Raw genomic sequence first — 10,110 nt, 5'->3', positions numbered from 1 at the left:
GTTTATTCATAATTGCCTAAAAATGAAAGTGGCATCATGTCCTCCAATAAGTAAATGGACCTCAGAAAATCTGTGTGATATCCATACAATTGAATTTTTTTTCAGCAATAAAAATGACTATCAAGTCATCAAAGACATTGATGAATATTAAATGCACATTACTAAGTAAAAGATGTCATTGTGAAAAAAGTATGAGTTATATGATTTCAATTACATACCACTCTGGAAGAGGCAAAAGTATAGACAGACAAATATAAGCATGCCATACTGTGAGGGCAGGGGAGAGGAAATTTGAAAAGATAGAGCATAGGGAGTTTTTCAGAGGTTAACCTGTTCTCTATGATATGTAACTGCAGTTGTATGACATTGTGCCTTTGCCAAAATCTGTTGAAATTTAGTGTATTTAAAATTTTTAAGAATATATTATTTTGGAGTTCAAAGGTGCCTAGAATAAAATGCAGAATGACAAGTAAACCACCTGTATTTCACATATATTTAACAAGCTTTTTCACTCTTAGTCCATTTTGATTGTTATCACAAAATACCACAAGCTAGTCAGCTTATGAATGGCAGAAATATATTGTTTCTCCATATACCTGGAGACTGGAAGTCCAAGATCAACCAGCATGATTGAATGAGGGCTCTCTTTGAGTTGCAAATTTCTTGTGCCCTCACACAGTGGAAGGAGAAGCTCTGTGGGATCTCTTTTAGTATAATGTCACTAATGCCATTCATGAAGTCTCCTTCTTCATGACCTAATCACTTCCCAAAGGACCTATCTACATATATTATCATGCTGGGGGGTTAGGATTTCAATACATGATTTTGGAGGGATCAAATTTTCAGTTCATAGCACTAATTAAAGGGAGTGAAGTAAACTGTGCTGACCTGAATGACTATGTCATGGACTATTTAAACTGAAAGCAAAAGGAATTATACCATAAACATTCTAATTTAGTTTTCTATTTGATAGAGTTCTTTCCATGGGGACATAGGTTAATAATTCTGACAGTGCTGTACATGTTCAGAGGAATTAAATCATTAAGGAAATGGATAGTAGAAGGTGAAAGTCAGGTTTTTCAGTTTTAGAGTGGGCATTTATTCATAATCATAAGGGTGAGACTATAATAACCCATGGGATAATGGATTAAAATTGTAGAAGTCAGTATGAACACATGTATATGGATGGCTAGATATAGACAGAGTTACAGATGTATGCCTACATATAGGTTAGCTCTATACATATATTTTCTTGCTCTATGAGCTGAAAGTGCCTAGAAGCAATGAAACTCAGTAGCAGTGTTCATGGTTGATACCTGGATTACAATTTCTAGTACCATTCTCCAAAATAATAATCAAGGGCTATTGATTGTAGGACTAGTAAAGGAAATGCATAAGATGAGCCTGGAGCATCTTGTAGTGCCAGAGGATAATTTATAGTTTAGTACACAACTCATGATCACACACAGAGACATGTATACACACAGTGGTGGTATGTCAGAGACTTGAATGTCAAGTGAAAGAGCTTCTGATGGTCAAAGCTACAACAATTTGAGTAAAAAAGTAAGTACATTTGTACTAGATTATAATTCAAAATAAATATATATATATATATATATATATATATATATTCTTGAGTCCATACTGACATAAATTATTTCATAAGTAAATAAATAGAAAAAAAATTTTTCCATCCAGATATAGTCCAAATAATGTATATAGATATTTCACCCTGGAGATGGATCATAATTCCTCATTACTTAAATGTAGATTGTACTAATTGACTTGATTTCAAAAGTGCAATGTGAAAGGGGAGATGGTGAGTAACTTTACAGTGGAGAAATTTCACAAACACTACCTCAGGCAGATAATTAAAGTCAATATCGATGGTAATAAGTCTGTAGCTTATGGTATGTACCCTTCATATGATGTCATAAAAATGATACCTTGCTTATGTGGCCTTGCTCTCAAAAACCAATAATTCCAGTTCAATTATGAGAAAAAAAACATCAGACAAATCCCAATAGAGGGGCATGCTACAAAGCATCTGTTAAGTTAATTAAACAAGGAGTCTATTAGGCTGAAGTGATTCTAATGTTTTGGTAGCCAGTGTAAGCAAAGCAAAATCTAAGCCTGTAAATGCCTCAAGATTAAGAAATCAAAACCTAGCTGCAACACATCACAAATAGTCAACTAGGCTTTACAGTCAATCAATCAAATAATTTTCTTTCTTTGTTTCTGTAACTTGTCTACCTAAGTCTTTCCCCTAGCTTTCCTCAGCAGAGCACTCCTAGTCACTTTGAGCTTGGCACTGCCAATTCTACTGCATTTTTGCTCAAATAAACTCTTAAATGTTTTAATATGCCTCAGTTTATATGTTAACACAATTTACCAGCATGTTTCAAAACATTCTTTAGAAACAAGGAAAGTCTTTTCTTTGGCACAAATGAGAGAAGCCCAAAGAGATATTACAACTAAATGCAATGTGGGGAGGGAGGTGGGAGGGGGGTTCATGTTTGGGAACACATGTAAGAATTAAAGATTTTAAAATTAAAAAAATAAAAAACTAAAAAAAAAAATAAAAAAATAAAACATATACTTATAATTAGTGTTATTCTAAGTAGGAATATTTGAAACCATTATAATCAGTAACAAAATATTTCCTACTATTAATGCTTACATCATTATTCAGAAGATCTAGGTAACAAAATTAGGCATAAACTCAAGAGAAAATATGTAACATTTGAATGTGAAAAACAGCACTCCTGTTATATGACACAATGCATTGCTAAAATTTAAAACAAATTTACAGGGAAATTATTAGCATTTTTAAGTGATTTTAGTTTTTAAGATGGTTGGCCAATCTATAGAGTCAGGCAATCTATGAAATGGGAGACAATATTTGCAAATCAATGTATGTTTGGAAGTTAATATGAATTCAGAGTATATGAGTAACACAACTCTCAGTAACAAATAACAAACAACATTTAAAATGTCCATTTAAAATGGAACAAAATAGAAAGCCCAGAGATAAATCCACGCACCTATGGACACCTTATCTTTGACAAAGGAGGCAAGAATATACAATGGATTAAAGACAATCTCTTTAACAAGTGGTGCTGGGAATACTGGTCAACCACTTATAAAAGAATGAAACTAGAACACTTTCTAACACCATACACAAAAATAAACTCAAAATGGATTAAACATCTAAACATAAGACCAGAAACTATAAAACTCCTAGAGGAGAACATAGGCAAACCACTCTCTGACATAAATCACAGCAGGATCCTCTATGACCCACCTCCCAGAATACTGGAAATAAAAGCAAAAATAAACAAATGGGACCTAATTAAACTTAAAAGCTTCTGCACAACAAAGGAAACTATAAGCAAGGTGAAAAGACAGCCTTCAGAGTGGGAGACAATAATAGCAAATGAAGCAACTGACAAACAACTAATCTCAAAAATATACAAGCAACTCCTGCAGCTTAATTCCAAAAAAATAAACGACCCAATCAAAAAAATGGGCCAAAGAGCTAAATAGACATTTCTCCAAAGAGGACATACAAATAGCTAACAAACACATGAAAAGATGCTCAACATCACTCATCATCAGAGAAATGCAAATAAAAACCACAATGAGGTACCATTTCACGCCAGTCAGAATGGCTGTGATCCAAATGTCTACAAGCAATAAATGCTGGAAAGGGTGTGGGGAAAAGGGAACCCTCTTACACTGTTGGTGGGAATGCAAACTAGTACAGCCACTATAGAGAACAGTGTGGAGATTCCTTAAAAAAATGGAAATAGAACTGCCTTATGACCCAGCAATCCCACTGCTGGGCATACACACTGAGGAAACCAGAATCGAAAGAGACACGTGTACCCCAATGTTCATCACAGCACTGTTTATGATAGCAAAGACATGGAAGCAACCTAGATGCCCATTAGCAGATGAATGGATAAGAAAGCTGTGGTACATATACACAATGGAGTATTACTCAGCCATTAAGAAGAATACATTTGAATCAGTTCTAATGAGGTGGATGAAACTGGAGCCGATTATACAGAGTGAAGTAAGCCAGAAAGAAAAAACACCAATACAGTATGCTAACACGTATATATGGAATTTAGAAAGATGGTAACGATAACGCTGTATGCAAGACAGCAAAAGAGACACAGATGTATAGAACAGTCTTTTGGACTCTGTGGGAGAGGGAGAGGGTGGGGTGATTTGGGAGAATGGCATTGAAACGTATATTATCATATAAGAAACGGATCGCCAGTCCAGGTTCTATGCAGGATACAGGATGCTTGGGGCTGGTGCACTGGGATGACCCAGAGGGATGGTACGGGGAGGGTTGTGGGAGGGCGGTTCAGAATGGGAAACACGTGTACACCTGGGGCCGATTCATGTTGATGTGTGGCAAAACAAATACAATATTGTAAAGTAATTAGCCTCCAATTAAAATAAATAAATTTAAATTTAAAAAAAAAAGTGGACAAAGGGACAGGCCCGGTGGCAGTGACTTCTTCGGGGGGCCCCCAGTGCATGATGATACGGAAGTGGTGGCCGTGTTGTTGGCGGCAGCGGGAGGGGGCGCTGTGGCAGCAGTGGTGGTGGCTGGTATAAAATGGCAGATTTCGAGGAGTTGAATATGGTTTTTAGTTTTAGGGTTTCTGACCTACAGGTGTTACCAGGCTTTGCCGGACCAAATAAAAGTGGTCGTAAGCATGACCTCCTGATGAGGGCGTTGCATTTACTGAAGAGCGGCTGCAGCCCTGTGGTTCAGATTAAAATCCAAGCATTGTATAGACACCAATACCCGTGGACGCTTGAAGGCCTTTTTGATTTATCCACAATCAAATCACTGGTTTTCAGTTTGGATGGGAGCTCCTCACCTGTAGAACCTGCCTTGGCTGTGGCTGGAACCCACTCATGGCCTTCCACTTCAGTTACACCTCACTCGACGTGCTCTCCTGCTGGTTCTGTGCTGCTTCAAGGTACTAATCCCACATTTGAGATGCGGCAGCCATCTCCCCCAATCCCTCCTGTCCAGCGTGATGTGCAGTTAAAAAAAAAAAAAAAAGCCTACCATTTTATGAGGTCGTTGACGTTCTCATCAAGTCCACGAGTTTGGTTCAAAGCAGTGTACAGCAGTTTCAAGAGAAGTTTTTATTTTTACTCTGACATCTCAACAAGTTAGAGAGATATGCATTTCCAGGGATTTTTTGCCAGGTGGTGGGAGAGCACTCTTGCCTGGAAAATCCCATGGACGGAGGAGCCTGGTGGGCTGCAGTCCATGGGGTCACACAGAGTCGGACACGACTGAGCGACTTCACTTTCACTTTTCACTTTCATGCATTGGAGAAGGAAATGGCAACCCACTTCAGTGTTCTTGCTTGGAGAATCCCAGGGATGGGGGAGCCTGGTGGGCTGCCGTCTCGGGGGTTGCACAGAGTCGGACAGAACTGAAGCGACTTAGCAGCAGCAGCAGCAGGAGAGATTATACAGTACAAGTTCAGCTGAGACTTTGCCTGGAAGAGACAAGTTGCCCTGAAGAAGATAACTATCCCAATAGTCTCTGTATGAAAGTAAATGGGAAGTTGTTTCCTTTACTTGGCTATGCACCACCACCTAAAAATGGGATTGAACAGAAGCACCTTGGATGGCCTTTGAATATTACATCTTTAGTTAGTTTATCCTCAGCTGTGCCAAACAAGATTTCCATTTCTTGAGCATCAGAAGTTAGAATTACTCCATATCTGTATAACTTGTACAAAAACTCACATCAGCCATGTTATTACAGAGGATACAAATGAAAGATATTAGAAACCCTGATCATTCCAGAACACTAATTAAAGAAAAACTTACTGAGGAGCCTGACAGTGAAACTGCTACCACTAACCTTTGGGTGGAGAAGGCAATGGCACCCCACTCCAGTACTCTTGCCTGGAAAATCCCATGAACGGAGGAGCCTGGTGGGCTGCAGTCCAAGAGGTCGCTAGGAGTCGGAAACGACTGAGCGACTTCACTTTCACTTTTCACTTTCATGCACTGGAGAAGGAAATGGCAACCCACTCCAGTGTTCTTGCCTGGAGAGTCCCAGGGACAGGGGAGCCTGGTCGGCTGCCGGCACTGGGGTCGCACAGAGTCGGACACGACTGAAGTGACTTAGCAGCAGCACCAGCAGCAGCAGCCTTTGGGTGTCCTTGATGTGCCCTTTAGGGAAAATGAAGCTGACGATCCCATGCTGTGCAGTGACTTGTGCACACCTACAGTATTTTGATGCTGCTCTTTATCTGCAAATGAATGAGAAGAAACCCACCTGGATTTGTCTTTCACTTTTCACTTTCATGCACTGGAGAAGGAAATGGCAACCCACTCCAGTGTTCTTGCCTGGAGAGTCCCAGGGACAGGGGAGCCTGGTCGGCTGCCGGCACTGGGGTCGCACAGAGTCGGACACGACTGAAGTGACTTAGCAGCAGCACCAGCAGCAGCAGCCTTTGGGTGTCCTTGATGTGCCCTTTAGGGAAAATGAAGCTGACGATCCCATGCTGTGCAGTGACTTGTGCACACCTACAGTATTTTGATGCTGCTCTTTATCTGCAAATGAATGAGAAGAAACCCACCTGGATTTGTCCTGTGTGTGACAAAAAAGCTGCCTATGAAAGTCTAATTTTAGATGGGCTTTTTATGGAAATTCTCAATGACTGTTCTGATGTGGATGAGATAAAATTCTAAGAAGATGGTTCTTGGTGTCCAATGAGACTGAAGAAAGAAGCTATGAAAGTATCCAGCCAGCCATGTACAAAAACAGAAACTTCAAGGGTCCTTGGTAAGCCTTGTTCAGTGACTGTAGCCAAAGAGACAAGAAAGAAGAAAGTGGATGTCATTGACCTAACAATAGAAAGCTTTTCTGATTAAGAGGAAGACCCTCCTGCCAAAAAGAAATGCATCTTTATGTCAGAAACACAAAGCAGCCCAACCAAAGGGGTTCTCAGGCATCAGCCATCTTCTGTAAGTGTGCCCAGTGTGACTTCCATTGATCCTGCTGCTATTCTGCCTTCATTAACAGACTACTCATTACCATTCCACCACATGCCAATCTCAAGCATGTCCTCAGATCTGCCAGGTTTGGATTTCCTTTCTCTTATCTAGTTGATCCCCAGTCTCACCTCACCCTTAACAGAGAGCAGTATGTCTGTCACCACCACCAGCCCCCATGAAAGCAGTACTCATGTGAGTTCATCCAGCAGCAGAAGTGAGACAGTGGAAGTAATATTCCTGACATCATCTCACTGGACTAAAGATGGACTCACTCGATCCTATAAATCATTCATCAGAACTGCTCTTTCTTGGATCTCTGCTCCATGGAAGCTTTTTTTTTTTTTTTTTTGCTAATGATTACTTTGATATTTATTGAAATATCAAATGGATTCTTTTGCCTTCTGAGAGATGACACAGATGACTGCAATGAGAACCAAATGACATGCAAGGATTTTTCTTACTCTTGGTGTAGGAGCATCAGATACATTCAACTGTAACTATATCCTCCTGAGAAATGGATTTCAATTTCATGTTACTGGATGGATTCTACAAATCAGTTAATTTTTTTTTTTTGTTATACACAGCAATAAAATTATGTATTCAAGTATACTTTTTTCTAATTAGAAAAATATGTAATCAGTGATTCTAAAATAACAACTTTTTGTTTAACTTGAAGTGAAGGAAAAATACATGGAAAGAAGTTATGTTTCCTGAATGAGTCCTTTCCATGGATTTGTTCTGTTTCATTGAAGTAATGAAGTCTAGATAAGTGGCCAAAGCTTGGGTTCCACTTTTCTCCATTTCCATCAAAGAAAAATGGCCGTTGTGTTAAGCATTTTCCCTGGGGGTTGTTTCCACTCTGGTGTTCTGTACCCGTGAGTGCAGAGTGCAATTCTGGGATTTGGTTGCTCCTTATTAGTGAGTATGTTGAAGAACACTATACAAAGTCTGCCCTAATGTCACGGGTGCTGTTTTGGGTAATTCAACTTTCTCATTCTACAGATGTCTGTAAATTAGGGCCTTGCCTTCTCAAAGAAATTCTCTGCAACTGTTGAATGAAATGTTTTTGGATTAAGGTGTGGCTGGAATGTTTGTTAAAATTTTTTTCACACTGTCCAGAAACATTGAGAGCATGGAAGCAGTGGAAGAAAAGATTTAGAGGCAGTGGGAATAGCACAGTTTGACTTCGTCCAAGGAACTTCTTTTACTTGTTTATTTTATAGGATAATGTTCAAATCTGCGATGAGTACTACTGACAAAGAAAGTATGTCATAGGTCTCATTTTGCTCATAGCAGTGATTTTTAAACTTAAAGAACAAACAATAGCAAAGGGATGGAGATGGCATCAGATTCCCTTTTTTAAAAAAGGAAATGTTTCCTGAAACCACAAATGATAAAACCAGAATTAGAAGTGTTTAAGAAAAGTTGGAAGAGGAAAGGATGGGCCTGAAACCCACTTTGCAAACCATTCTCTTACTGTGTGTTTGATTTTAAATCTCTCAGGAAACTGAATTTTACCCTCAGAGAAACATTTTTATCCAAATTTTATTCTTGGCTTTCATTTGGCCGCACAATTTTGATTTCTCCAGGAGTCAATACTTTCCTAATGTTTAGCTTTCCCTCCCTAAGCTGTATCTAAATAAACCTTTGTTGAAAAATCATTAATCTGGCTGCTTTCTCAGACTGAAATGCCCTGATGAAGAGTCTGATCAGTTTCATATTAGGATAGGGAACAATCAGGGTTGATGCAGCTCCTGGGAGCTACCTTGTTACTGATTGATCTTTCGCACCTTCTCAGGTTCTCATGACCCCTGTGCTGTTTTTGTACTCATTTAATTTCCTGTGATTTTCGACATCTTCCATTCTTTGGCTGTGTTATCCCCTTAATGTATTATCCCTTTTGGAGAGTTAAAAACGTGGAAAACAAACCTGAATCTTCTTGCAGTCATTGCATCATAGTTACCAGTTTTACCTTCTTAGAACATGTTAACAGTCCTTTGGTCCATATACAGAATTTCTTCCTGGTAAAATTTTATGTTGCTGCTCTAAATGTGGATGCAAGTTCTGTTAACTCTGTAATCAGACAGAAAGAGTAACATGATTTATGTGGTATAATTTGTTAATAAAGAATGCTGTATATTTGTTATCATTTCGTTACCCGTTAGATTTTCAGAGACCCTCCCCTCCCCAACTTAACCAACAAAGTATTAAAAGGTAAATGAGAAAAAAAAAGAAGTTAGTTTATTTACTTGATTCTTGTAACTGATAACCTCTGCGCTTTTATAGCTGAACTTTGTTTTCTCTTCACTATTTTATGTGAACAGTTTTATTGTTCAATTTTGTACTTTATACTAAATTACATAAAATTTTAATTTATTCCCCAAAAAATGAACAAAGGATTTTAATAGACATTTCACCAAGAGTGATATACAGATAAATGAGCATATGAAAAGGTGATCAATATCATTAATTATTGGAGAAATGTAATCAGAACACAGTGACACAGCACATTGCATTCATTATGATGGCAACTATCAAAAACATAAAATAGTAAAATTTATTGGCAATAATATGGCAAAAATCAAAATTGTGTAATGCTGGTGGGATTGCAAAATATTTCAGCTGCTATGTAGAACAATCTGTCAGTTTATCAAAAAATTAAAAATAGAATAACTATATGATCCAGCAATTCTACTTCTTAGTATATAATCAAAAGAATTGTAAGCAGGTTCTAACTGACATGTGTGTATACCCATGTTCATTGTAGCATTTTTTAGATAAGGCAAAATTTGAAAGCAACCAGAGTCCTTACTGGCAGCTGAATAGATAAGCTAAATGTTGTATATAGACACAATGGGATATTATTTAACATTGCAAGGGATGAAAGTTCTGACATAGGCTACAGTAGGAGTGGACCTTGAGGGAATTATGCTAAATGAAACAAGCCAGGTGCAAAAAGCTTGGATACCTCAGTTCAGTTCGGTCGCTGAGTCGTGTTTGACTCTTTGCGACCCCATGAATTGCAGCACTCCAGGCCTCCCTGTCCATCACCATCTC

At 38.4% G+C, this 10,110-nt stretch overlaps 1 pseudogene; it reads left to right on the top strand.

The window, feature by feature from the left end:
- Positions 1-4,636: 4,636 nt before the first annotated feature.
- LOC138423487 (E3 SUMO-protein ligase PIAS2-like) lies at positions 4,637-7,232 on the top strand (annotated as a pseudogene).
- The last annotated feature ends 2,878 nt before the right edge of the window (positions 7,233-10,110 follow it).

The sequence above is a fragment of the Ovis canadensis genome, chromosome 18, assembly GCF_042477335.2.
Source record: "Ovis canadensis isolate MfBH-ARS-UI-01 breed Bighorn chromosome 18, ARS-UI_OviCan_v2, whole genome shotgun sequence".
In the NCBI taxonomy this organism is placed as follows: Eukaryota; Metazoa; Chordata; class Mammalia; order Artiodactyla; family Bovidae; genus Ovis; species Ovis canadensis.
Note: the sequence above shows the minus strand (reverse complement) of the source record. Positions and strands in the feature narration are given on the sequence as shown.